Below are 13,953 nucleotides of genomic sequence, written 5' to 3' on the forward strand. Positions count from 1 at the left end.
AGGAAAAGAAGAAGTAATGCGGAACATTCGAATACGATTTGACTCTCGTGTCCAACGCCAAACTAGAGTTCTCACCCACCCCCGGCATTGCACAGATTTGGGAAAGAACTAAAAGTAAACAAAAAAAAAAGAAGAAGGAAACTTGTCTCTTTATCGATAGGAACAATTGGAGCCACACGTATGGTCGTTTTAGACTTCGTCTTTGCGTTACGCGTTGAGCGGTTTAATAATGTGTTTAATTTTTCTCTTTTATTTAAGTTCCTTGAGCTTTTAGAGAAGATTTTTGTCCGTCACTCTTTCTCGCTCCGATTCGCGGGCGATTTCAATTTTTACGAGAGAAGCTGACGATTTTACGCGTTTCTCGTTGCCGGATTTTAACGTAGTCGAGTACAACAGGGTTGTTTCTCGAGGACGAATCGCGCTCAGAGGAGAAGGGGGTCGCGATCGAGACTGTTGCTTTTCTTTTCTCGTAAGAACGCGGATTTGCCAAGCGCGCGAGTTATCGCGCGTCATTGTAAGCTTCGCGTTCTTCGTGTAATAATCATTTTTACGGAACGCGTAATGAATTTTAGCTCTCAAGTAAGTTATTATTTCCTCCCCTAGTTTCGGTCTTTAGTTCGATGCTTTACGCGACGTTGTCATCGATATCCTTCGTTATCTTTTATCAATATCTCGGTACTCTTAGTTTTTACTCGTGTTATCCGCGACACGCGTGACGAAAACTTCTTCAGGTCGTGTCTCGTAGGATCCGAGGGCAAGGGCAAAAGAAGCGAGACGAAAAGAGGAGACAAAGTTCTTCGCTACTCTCTTTACACGTCGGTACGGTACGAGAGCAATTTTATTATTGTAAGTTTATTCATGTCTATTGTGTACACTTGGCTTCGCTATTTGACTACTGAGACAGCTCTTCTCGATGCAGCTTGAAACCTTGCCGACGGTCCAGTGAGAGCTTGTTTTCGATCAGTTCACGGAAGTTGAGCTCTCTCATTAGACCGTTGGCCGAACTGCAAACTGCGTCGAGAAAAAACCAAGTCCAAACCGCATCGAAGCCAAGTGTATACATACACACACACACACATACACACACAACACACACACACACACACACACACACACACACACACACACACACACACACACACACACACACACACACACACACACACACACACACACGCTCTTGTTCACTTACACGCAAGACTTGAATCCTTTTACAAGTATTAAAGAAACTATAATTTGCGTGCACGATATATATCGACGCGTTAGCAAAGAGGGCCTAATTACCCGGGCACCGTTTTTGCGATTGCCAAGTATGCGAAGAGAGAAAGAGAGAGAGAGAGAGCGCGCGCGAGAGAGAGAGATAGTATAAGGGAGAATGAGAGGGTGTGAATGTATACGAGTATGCATGCAAATACGAGAGAGAAAGTGAGGGAGAGAGTCAACACAGTACTTCTTTGGATACTCGGATCTCCACCATTAATTACATTCCAAACTTTATCTCGCCGTGTTTCCACTCCCACGACATGCTTTGCGCGTTAAATAAAACACACGGAGAAAGAGAGAAAGAGAGAGAAAGTAAGAGACACGGTGGTAATGACATGATGACTGAGGAAAGAATATTTTGAAAATTTATTTGTAGAGCATAAAGTTTATTTCTGTGAGATAAAGTTTATTTCTCTCTGTGAGTTAATTTTATATCTCACAAACAGGTGTTCAAGTACCTTTTTCTCAGTGTACAGTGTATATGGATGACAACTATATACGAGTTTTGTATGTTAATCAACTATTACATGGCTGTTATAAAAACTATTACATTTAACCAACTATTTTCTGGTTGTTGAAACTAAAACTGAGTGGTTGCGAGAACTATATAGTAACTGTAGTCGCTGTAACCGTCCAGTTTTAATAGCGATATAACTATAAAATAGTTTATTTAGCTATATACATTAATTGTGCACACAAAATTCATGTAGTTGTTACTACTACGTCCTCTTCTCTGAGTACACGTTTAACCATCGCAAAAAGGAGCGAGATCTGCGCGTTTAACGAACGTTAACAAAACGAAACTAAACGTTCATTCAGTGAAAGTTCATTTGATGAACTGTCGTCTAAGAGTGTCATCGATATCATCCCTCTTTTTCTCATCTCGACTGTTCGCCTCGTTTATTTCTTATCATTAAAAGACCAATCCCGACATCCACGAAGACTGTGTTACTCCTCGACGTGTAGTGTCCAGTGATCCCGAAGGAGCGGGAGGAAATGTGATCCAGCTCGGTCCTTCGGGACGGAGATTCAATATATTTACTTGATATTCATATTATATATCTCTTTGTACATATCCTAACAACCTTGAAATCTTTGAATATTAATATCCAACGTTCTCGAGGAAATTTTTAAGCGTATCTATCAGATAATTAAGTAATCTTCGTAATGCAGCATCAAAATCCAGCGAATCGTTTTCTTTACCCTTTTCTTTCGGTTCCTACTCTCTGATCGACCTTCTATCTTTGCGTTTGTTTCCCCATCCCCCCTCCGCCATCTTTTCACGTGTCGTAGGCGCACCAGGCTCTACGTCATTCCATGTCTACGCATTTACGACACTTTGAGCGGAATGTCGAGGGTTTTCTGGACTCTGCGGTATTCTCTTTTCTTTTCCGGCTCGTCGCGATCGCTCCTGCAACCCCAACAGTCTCTCGTACGCGCGCGAGCAGTCTTCAATGAGACGATAAATTCTTTCACGCGAATATCGTGCACTAAGTGCACGCGATTTGCTCGCGGATTATCTCGCGCACATGACCACAAGATGATTCGCGCGCGCCGCGTGAACAGGAAATTTCCCGGTGAAAATTCGAGTTTTACCCGCGTGCCGGCGCGCAGCGTCGTACAATTTTAGCGCAGCCGTATAAAGAGTGCGGCTAAAATATTCCTCCAATTTAGCTAAGAAAAAATAAGATTTTGAAATAAGTACCAAATGTAAAAGATTTGGAAACAAATATATGTTTTATTTTCCATCGATTTTTCGTCCCAAAGTTATAGATTTCCAAAGGTTCCAAATTCAAAACAGTTTCTAAGTTTTAAAAAATATGAAAATAATGGAGTTTTGCGGCATACAAGGATTTGTTTGAGAGTTTATGACTTCTACTTTCCAGTGGATAAAAAATCGTTATCAAAATATCAATAAAAAACTGGAAATACAAGTGAATAAATTTTAAATTGAATTTTTTGTATTTTTGATTGATTTTTGGCAATGAAAGTGTCATCAATCGATTCCTCGTGTACAAAAACAATAAATAATACTTAAATCTGTTAGTTTGAGCGTACAAAAATAATTTATATGTATTTTAAAAAATGTCAATTATGTATGACAATATATTGCACCAAAATTAGATTACTATGATTTCCGGTATTTTGTCCACTAGAAAGTAGAAATAGTAAGTTTTCAAACGCCGCAAAATTCTAACATTTTCATATTTTTTTAAATTAAAAACTTTTGAATTTGGAACCTTTGGAATCCTAAAACTTTGAGACAGGAAATCGGTGTAAAATAAAACATATATTTGTTTTCAGCGAGATCTTTCATTTATCTATTTCAACCCTTTATTTTCCTAATCGGATTGAAGGAACATACCGAATATCTATTTGGCTGCATTCTTTAATTTCGAATTAGGAGAGTCTGGGCGCGTTAGTGAAAAATTCTGCTTTTCTCCCTTCCGAAAAAAATATCATTTGGCTCGTGATCAGAGGAAACGTGCACGAGAATGTCCACTGTTCGGCAGGTGTCAATTCAAAACGTACCCGCACCTTCTCTTCCGCTCATCGTCTCTTTCCCATTTCTTTTTAATTTTTTTTTTAATTTATATACACATACTCCGCCTCGTTCTTTCTGTTGTTTTAATTATTTATAACCCTGAGATATTCGATTATAACGCGTACAGCAACAGAAAAAAATCTTTTGTATTTAATTTGTTTAATAAAACTTGGATCATAGTACAACGTGTCCCGCCTCTGTTGTCTTTTTGAGTTCTCGCTCGTCCCACATCCCACACCACGCGATCCATCTCCTCACGCTTATTTATTGACGATTTACGACAGTACAAACGCTAATACTTGGGCAAAAAATTCTCTTCGAAGTATATAATATACATATATATGTACACACACATGTATACAGGCTATTTCAGTGTGAAATGACTCTGTCGCACGTTTCGAGGGGCATGAGTGGCGAGAAGGAGAGGCATCGCGGAAGATAGAAAGAGACAAGGACATCCGTATTTTTCAAATGAGAAACATGTTAGTCGCTACCACATCTCTCAGAGAAAGAGAAGAAAGAACACTCCTGGTAGAAGTATATGCAGTTTAAGTAAACACGTGTTACTATCTAGTATTAATGCACATTTTCATTAGTTGTAAAAATACTGCGTAGAAACTGGACAAGAACTCGACAGAGTTTTATCCAGTGATTGAAGCATTTTACTGCACAATATGTGGACCGATTCTTTCTGAGATATAATATCAGTAATATTAATTCAGAGTTTTGTAATGTGCACGTACTGTAGTGTCTGTGTCGTGAATAAATTTAAAACATACATTGTAAAAAAAGAGCTCAAAATTGCGTGAACAATGAGTGAACGTGTTGAAAAGCATAAAGCAAGAAAAAAATTAGTCGAAATAAGATATTTGACAATATCAAAGTTCTTGGTTCCTTGCTGACTCTCGATTAATGACGTCAGAGGCGGAAAAATATACAATAAAAATGTTTGCAAAATTATTAATCAAACTGTTTGTACAAATAAACGAAATAAGAAGATATATTCATAAAATGACACTTGTTACTAATTGAGTACGTCTGTAAAATAGTCCGAGCGCTTTTGTTTTGCTATAACAATCAAATTACCGTAAAATTCACGTGACACACAATCTACCTTTTTGATCTACCTTTTCTTAAGATTTTATTACGTCAATTTTATGGTTACTTATTGATTGTTAAAACAAGAAGTAAGTGTTCGGATTATTTTACACATTTGCTCGGCCAATTACGAGTATCATTTTATGGATAAATCTTTTTGTTTCTATTTTGCAAGAATTTTTAGCGTGTATATTCTCGCTTCTGACGTCATAAATCAAGATGGCCGCGGCCAGGAGCCTTAAGCTCTGTGACAAAAATGGCAACAAAGTGAAGAAGTGAAAGTGAGCAAAAGATAAATGATATACGTTAATGATACAGAATTTCATTGCGGTGAGAACACATCAGACTACTCTGATGGCGATGATACAAATGAAAACTGTGAAACAAATGATAGCTCCTGTCAGAACCTGGTGAAATAGTACAATTACAAAAATGAGTAAAAGGACATATGTCACTCGATGATTATGAAAGACGTCACCCAAAAGGCGAGAAACATTAGAGAAAATCTGTACACACCAAAGATTTTCTGCGCTATGGCTTTCATTAATGTTAAACATTTTCAACTAGAAAAAGCGTGCACAGAAAATGAAACACTACTAGAGTAAACATGATTGTGATCATTTAACGAGCGCAGCAGACTTGATTGTTAATCAATTGAATAGTTTTTTGTTTACTGTTCTGTTTTGTGGTTCAGTAAATGGCTTCAGATTTTGCGCCATCTCTCGCGCGCAGTAACTGTGCAGGAAGAGAGTTCAACATCTTGATTGGGATCTCAAGTAATTTTACTCTTTGATGGCTTGACACGACTGTCCAGTAACTGCTCAAAAACCGCATTAAATTTCTACCAGGCACGCATACAACAGACACATCGCGAGGACCCGTGAAGGGCACGCGCGAATTAAATTCTCGGACGTTCCGGCGGACGTCTTCGCGCTTCTCCGGTACTCGGGAACAGGTCTCTTGACTTCAAAAGCAACGATGCGCTTCCCTTGTGCACCACCGGTTCGTTTCTATCCCCATACATGTATATTTTGGAAGATGCGATCGTGTCACTTTACGCCCTGTATCGCGACTCTGTACATAGGGGACCGAATCTCTGAGTTTCGGGTTTCGTTTCGATTAACTGAGCCCTATTTGCGCGCGCTACGTACGGTATTTTTATCGGTACAGTAACGATAAGTTACACATCGAATTTTCTCCAATTGATTACCTCGCGACACACGTTTGTTTCGAGAAGCGGAGGAGCCGATGTTCGCGCTTTCTCAGTATACAACAAAGCGGTGCTGTCTCAGCGGTCTCATCCGGGAGATGCTCGCGGATACCATGGAGTTTTATTCGGGTGGTAGCACCTGAATAACCGGGTAGTACACGCAAATACGAATAATAACAGGCTACCGGGTATATATATATATATATATATATATATATATATATATATAGAGAGAGAGAGAGAGAGAGAGAGAGAGGGGAGGGGGGAGAGAGAGAGACTACTCTGGTGCATAATGACAGCACCAACACAAAGGACCACGAAGTTGATTAATTTCTCTAGCCACGAATGTGCGTTTGTTCTCGGGGTCTCTCTCGAGAAGCTCGGAGCGCCTCGACGAATAGCCGTCGTTCAAATGGCATGTATACCGTGCGTAGCGGATGATCTGTTGGAACGAAATTGATAGTGATACTACTACTACTACTATTTTGTACGATACGATGTTTTGTATAACTGTCTACCGTGTGTGTAGAAGCGGAGTCTACCGATTATTGTATAAGTGGTAAAGAAAGAAATGCTCTATATCGAACCGCATATACATATATACATAAATATAAATAAATAAATATATATATATATATATATATATATATTTAAAATTTACGATTTGTAGACGTACGCGGCTCGACTGCACTCGCGAATGGTCATGCGCATTGATGTTACAATCCCATTTAATGTACACCTGTAAATCCCTCCCAGCAAACAATATACGAGCAATTAAAGGATTGGTAAAGAATCAGCGAGGAATTTTCATTCACCACCCTTGCATGAAAGAATGCGCATTTCTCCGAAATGCCAACTCGCAATGACAGCCATACACGGACAGAATTTTACGGTATAAATTATTATATTTTATAATCGAGATATGTAATTTATTATCCTTTTATTTTTTATAAGTGTTTTTCATATTTTTCATGTGTTATTTATATTTTAGGAACTGAAATGCACTATTAAAAATTTGTTATGTTTCCTTTTTTCTGAAATTTACTATATTTCTTAGCAAGATAGACTTTACGTCAATCTATTTTTGCACTACTAAAACCAGTAAAATTGAGAATTTATATGAAAAAAACTCATATTTTTCCTCCGTATAGTGATTTGCACGAAAGTATGTGCATTTTTGCGAAAATTAACTTGCAATGATAGTCGTACATGGGAGAATTTTATAGTAAAAATCACAATAGTATTTTATAACCAAGATATAGATATCTGTAGTGATTTATTATCCTTTTACTTTTATGTGTTATTTATATTTTAGCAACTGAAACGCATGCTATTATAAATTTGTTATATTTCTTTTCTGAAATTTATTACGTTCCTTAGCAAAATAGACCTTGCCGTCAATCTATTCCCGCACTACCAAAAACAATGTAAAATTAAGAAGAATTTATATAAAATTTATATAAAAAAATTAATATTTTTTCTCTCCCTCCGCGTAGCGATTTCTTTGTCGTCAATTAATGAAAGTGTAAGAAGCAAAAACTAATTTCTTTCTTATTGAAAATTTTTTTTTCACTAAATTTTCATCTTAACGAGAAATATATATCGTTAAAAAATTCATTCAGAGTTATTAAATTTGTTAATATATACCACACTTGCGGAAAACGAGCGGCTTGTTTGACGAATTTTCTTGAAAGTAATCTTGGAGACTCTCTCAAAGAATGATTATCATGAAATTATAACGTTGATCACGAGGGAGTTTTTCACACACACACACACACACACATGATCGCATTCAGAAAGGTATCGTGCGAAAATAATGAATAGCAAGGGGGCGCGCTGCCTTGCGTTCATGCGGCTACCACATGGTAGCGGTTGACGAGCACCTGTTGCCTTAGACAGGAACCAACTGACAGTCAAGGGTTAGTCGGCTCACTTACGCGTAAAATTGTGACTCCTCCGCGACTTATGTCGCCTACAACGTTTCTCTCTTTGTAAAACATATTGCGAACTAATTTCTACATCGCAACACTCGCAATCGAACTCTTCGGCGCGATCGTTGGATTTCGATCGCTTCCGCTCTCCGTTTTATTCGTCACGAGACGTTCTCTACACATCGTGTTCTCGAGAAATCGACCTATTTAGCAACGGAAATAAGGCTACGAGAAAATTCTGCGTCTTCAAAAAAGGCCTCTCTAAATTCCTCGGAGTGAAATCTCACTCGAGAAATAGAGTGACCACCGAGTCATTCAAATTTGAGTGATTTTTTACTCGTGTAGAACGAATTTTCCACTCTGAATTGTCGAGTAAATATTTTTACTCAAAATTGAAAAGTTGAAGTTTGAAAGTTGAAGTTTGAATCTGATATACTATACTTGGTTACAAGGTGGTCTAGACATTATTATTATTTAATTGTTGTTATTATTATATTTCACTTTACGGAAAAAGAAAAGTTGCTTTATAGTATAATATTTTATATTTTACATTATATTGCAATAATGAGATTGGAATCTCACCAAAGTGTCAAAATTGAGAATTATTACCGAAAGGTTTACGCAATGTAATTATAATAATAATTATTATTATTTACTATTATTTATTAACACTATTTATGTCATTATTGCATAAACGCGTCGATAATGACTTTCAATTTTGGAATCAAAATCCACTCTAAGCCTAAGTGAAACATTTACACCTGTGATTTCGAATGATAATATTTTCATTATTGCTTCGGACAAAAGTCACAAAGGACACGTCGTTTTAACTCGTTTTGGGTGATGCTTCACTCAAGAAAATTTAGGGAGGAAGAAATCGCCACCTGTAGAAAATTGTTTAGGATTTGCGATTCTCATATAACATTGATTTTCTATGCGGGTAGTGCACGGAAAAAAAGTTTGGTTGGAGTAACTAAATGTGTGTGGTAAAATATGAACGAACCAGAAATTCGAACCAGATATGAACGAACCAGTTGAAGTTACCAGAATTCTTTTCAAGGTAACAGGATTTCCGGTCAACTTGAACAGCTGCGTATTCTGGTTACCCAGAAATCTAGTTAACTCGAAGGTTGCAAGACCTGGTCAACCAGAGAAGTCTCATTAACTTGAACAGATTCCGATAATTTCGACCGGAATGTTCGGCTCGTTCGTATATCACCAGACATTTGGCTAATCCAACCCAACCTTTCTTTTCCATGTGGAATAACGAATTTTGGGGCAAACTTTCGGGCATTCCAGTCGGCGTCTACCCTGCCCCGGAAAAGTCTCGAGGGATCTCAATGCGCGCCGAGCCAACCAGGCGGACGTACGCGAGTCGCCGATCTCGATCTGCGAGGATCACAGATCCTCGCCGGGCATCCCTTCCCGCGCGGATTTCACAGCAGCACGACGGCTAGACGGTGCTACACTCCACCTCTCCTACCGTCGTTTCGCCATTTCCCTCTCTCTGCGGCGAGCCGATGCACGATGCAGGGGAGAAAGAAACACCGCCTTCCGACCGGCACGGAGTAGTTGTTCGAAAACCGCTCTTACCTGCGCCGAGTGTGCGCTCGGTTTATCGTTCCGCGCGCGCGCGTCCGCGAACCCGGTGTACTCTCCCGACGACGACGGTGGACACTCCGATCTGCCGATCGCGCGACCTCGACAGCCACGTTCGATCGCCAGCGCCGCGACCCCGGGGAATTCAAAGCACGCACGCACGTCGATCGAGCGATCGCCCGGGGCTGCTGGCGCGATTTCCGCGATATCGTTTGCCGATTCGCGAGCATGCGCGCCGCCGCCGATGAACGTCGCGCGCCGGAGATCGGCGATCGAGCGTTGGATCGTTAGGCGTTCCCGCGGGTGCTCTCCGTGAACCGATCGATCTCGCGGGAGAGGTTCGCGCCGCGAGCGGGCTCTCTCGCTCTCTCTCCCCTTGCTCAGCGCCACGCCGACGACGCTGATGGATTACCTGTGGGTTCAAGTGTGCACGGTGTGTTGTCCGCGCCAGGGTCCAGGTGTGCGCGATTAGGTGGCCGCATCGTCGTCGTCGTCGTCGTCGCCGCTGGGAGCGCATTGATATCGTTGCAAATTGCGCGCGCGGAGGCCGCGCGATCGATGGATCGCTAAGGGCGAGCTCACTTGGAGCGTTGGTTCCTTTTGGACACGCGTGAATACGTGAACACGTGGCCTGACGCACCTACGTCCTTTACTGGGACTCGGGGACTCGGGCTGTTAGAGAGTGACTTCGACCAACGACGACGTCCAGCGGGCGTCTGCGGTCCCGCCTGGAATTAGCGAGATCTCGGGAGGACGAGAGCTATTCGGGATTAGCTGGATCTCGCGAGATACCTCAGCCGCTTAGCCGCTGCCGTCGCAGGTTGCTCTCCTTTATCCCGGGGATTGTTCAACTCAGGTGCGCCACGATCGAATCTCATCGGGAGATTTCAAGAGTACTCTCAGTGGAGCGTAATCCCGCCTTAATCCCCGTGAATGATTCGACAAGACGGGGAGAAAGAGAGAGAGAGAGAGAGAGGGAGAGGAGGAGAGAGATAGATAGGAGCAGTCCGTCTTTATCCTTGCGGTGCGCGATACCGGCTCCGAGAGACCGGTGTCCGGTATCCATTGCAATCTCCTCGATAATCGTCCGTCATTGAGCATCCCCGAGTCCATCTCGGCGTGATTCGCTTCGTTATTGAAGACGAGCTTTTGTTATCGCGCCGAGTTTCACGACCACTTTGGCGGAAAGAGGAAGAAGGAGTCTTCTTGGCAGCGAACGAGCGCGTAATTGAATCGCTCGCCAAGAGATCTCGGGAGTATCCTTCTCGAGAGACACAGAGGAAGAGAGCGAGAGGGGCTACAATCTGCTCGATCTCGCCTCCGTGAGTGCGCGATTTGACAGGTAGAAGTCGCGTGTTCATCCGTCGCCGGCCGCGGTGGTCTATCGCTCGAACGCTCGTCGTTCTTCAAGGTACAAGCTTCAGGGAGCTTCTCGCGCCTCTCGAAGATCGTCTGCGCTAACTTCTTTTACCAGCACGCACGCTCCATTAGACGCCCGACGCGCCGATTCTCCCCCTCGCGTGATGGACGGCGCGCAGATTTCGCGGATTCGCGAGTGCACCGTATCTGAAGCCCGCTGAAGATTGCAAGAGGAGAAGATCACGTCTATACTCGCTTCGCTCGATTGAATCCTCGCGGACGAATCGATATCGAGGATATAAGAAGCCGTCTCCTAATTTCTCTCTTAAACGCGAACTACTCGAAGCTAAAGTGAATCCAACGTCCATTTCGTTATCTTCCGTTGTCTGTTATCTTCGACTTTCTATTGTTAAGGATTTCCGAAATTACCCACACGAAGTTAGCTTGACTTGACTTGACTCCAGTGGAACCAACGTCCATCGTGTTATCTTCGACTTTCTGTCGTCGAAGACTTCCGAAATCGTCCACACGAAGTTAAGATCTGATTTGAGTTAGCTTAATTTGACTCGACTTCACCTGAGTGGACCCAACGTTCCATTATCTTCGACTTTCTGTCGTCGAGGACGAAATCGTTAACTACAAAGTCAAGTCTTGATCTAACTTAAGTGGCTAACAACGTCCATTCCGTTACCTTAGACTTTCTTTCGTCGAGAACTTCCGAAACCGTCCATTCCAAGTGAAAACTTGACTCAACTCAGCTCAACTTCACCTGACTGAGGCTTGACTTAACAACGTGCAAATACTCCAAAGAACTTTCGCGCTCAGAATCCGCCAAGTGTCTACAGCTTCGTGGTCGCGTCGTTCACAACGAAATCTCCCGCGCTGCTCGTGTCAAGGGTCAGCGCGGTGCAGCGGCTGCGAGCGACGCGTGTGAACTTTCGTCGATCGTCGGCCCCGGGGATCGACTTCCGACGTGATTCATCGAGGCCGCCGCTTGAGCGGGTCAGGGACGAGAAAGAAGGTGGATAACTCGCGTCGGCCTTAGGTCGATGCACGTATGCGCGCGGCAGCCTGGATTTCCGCACCATTTACCACGACGACGGGGCTTCTCGGGCTCGCTCGAATGCTGCTGCTGCTACTGCAGCGTGTGCTATCTTCTTTCGCCGTGACGACGATAACGATTCGCATCGAGCCGCGATAACGACGCGCCGTTCGCCCGCGCTCATCGATCAGTTTATCGCCGGGTGCCCGCGAATTCGCCAAGCCAGTCGCGCTCGTCGACTGCCACGTGTGCCTGGAAAGTACGTGACCGAAATCGATTGTCGAGACGCGCGATTTTCTCACTCTTTCCTAATTGAACGTGCGCGCACGTCGCGCGTACAACTGATTGACCGTCTCAACAAAACCCGCGAATTTGGTCTGTGGAGATAAGAAGAAGACCAAGAAGAAGGAGACCAGACTCGTGTGTGACGAACGAGCGTCTTCTCTTGGAAGACCAGAGTACACCCCCTTCTTGGAGAAACGCGTCTCGTGATCTCGCGACACTCCAACAGTGATCCAACTTACGCTTGCGTGCCCCCAGGACTTCTACAGGGACAAAGAGTCGGTAGCAAGGGGTGATAGGACCTTTTTGCCCGACGAAGGAGAAGAGAGACGCGCCGTCGGTGCGGAGGCAGTCGTAGAATCATTAAAGCTGGTGCATTGTAATATACGGCGCGTTTCGTCCGAGACGTTCGAGCCGCGCGGGACGCACACGAAGGCACCTTTATCATCTATCGAACGGCGATAACACGTCGCGCGCTCGCGCGTCGACTGACAGGTTATTGTCGATTGCTCGTGCACGCGCGAGCACTTATTAAGTGCTCTGTCTTTCTCTCTCTTTCTCTCTCGCAGGAGCTTCGTTAAAACGGTATCCCGCTGATTAGGCTCGCCGCGGAACGAACGCCGTTTGTCCGTGAGCCCGTGTGTCTTCGTCCGCTCGTTCCTCCGCATCTGCCGCGGTCTTTGTGCGTCTTGTGGTGCTCTTTTCTCGTCACGCTCTCCCGAGACGCTCTCCCGAGATCGACCGGCCGAAAGGGACGACGATAAAGGGCGGGTGAAATATATATCGGGCGCAGGAAATACCGGAGCGACACGCAAGACCGACGCGATACGCGTCCGTTCTTTCTTTCGACGGTGAGTGGCGAGGTGAGCCGTGAGTTCCCGAGCTGTGGAGATCTCTTCCTCGAAAGGAGGAAACCAAATAGCCGGCGGATACGCGAGTCTTCGCGCCGTTAAACGCGGACGGAAGGAACGTCACCTCGTCTCGACGACGAGGATTTATTATCTCACGGATTCGCGCGGCGTCCCCGCCGAGAGAGCTGTCTCCCCCCCTGCAATCAGGTTAGTGCACAGATTTCGCGTATTTCGCGAATATATATCATGAATGCCGTCGAGACGGTGATATATACACGACAGATGATATTTGTATTTTGATATATATATTATATTTTTTATTAAGTTATAAAAAATAATAAAGAAACATTTATTATATATATATATATATATATATATATATATATATATATATATATATATATATACACACAGTGTGTCCCATAAGTTCGGCAACGGAAAGAAAACTCGGCGGGGGAGCATTTTAGAGAAAAATGTTCAAGAACTTCAAGAAAATGCAAGAAAAAATGCAGTACTAAAAAATTAATATAAAATTCTGAAAAAATTCTCAGAGCTCTATGAGAACAAAATAAATAATTTTTATCTCTTGATATTTTTCGGTAAAGTTGATAGAATTCAAGTAAAAAATTATTGAAACCAATAATTTTGTAGATATTTACGTAAATATCTTAGAAAATAAAGGTCGTATAAAAAATTTTTTCAAACAAAAGTTGTTTGCTTTTTCACGTAGAATAAAATGCCGTAATAAAAAATATGTATTTCTATCTAAAAAA

General features: G+C 42.7%; 2 protein-coding genes across 4 annotated transcripts in view; one reads left to right on the forward strand and one right to left on the reverse strand.

The window, feature by feature from the left end:
* The window catches only part of LOC116851870, a 195,198-nt gene that overhangs the window by 158,314 nt on the left and 22,931 nt on the right, over positions 1-13,953 (reverse strand). The window lies entirely within an intron of this gene.
* LOC116851869 overlaps positions 10,680-13,953 on the forward strand; it is a 146,749-nt gene continuing 143,475 nt past the window's right edge. The window contains exon 1 of the mRNA XM_032831723.1: positions 10,680-13,387. The gene's annotated coding sequence lies outside the window, so the exon portion shown is untranslated. The remainder of the gene's footprint in view (positions 13,388-13,953) is intronic.

This window comes from Odontomachus brunneus, unplaced genomic scaffold (genome assembly GCF_010583005.1).
Source record: "Odontomachus brunneus isolate Ranch 3 - 2012 unplaced genomic scaffold, Obru_v1 Obru_scaffold_195, whole genome shotgun sequence".
Taxonomy (NCBI): domain Eukaryota; kingdom Metazoa; phylum Arthropoda; class Insecta; order Hymenoptera; family Formicidae; genus Odontomachus; species Odontomachus brunneus.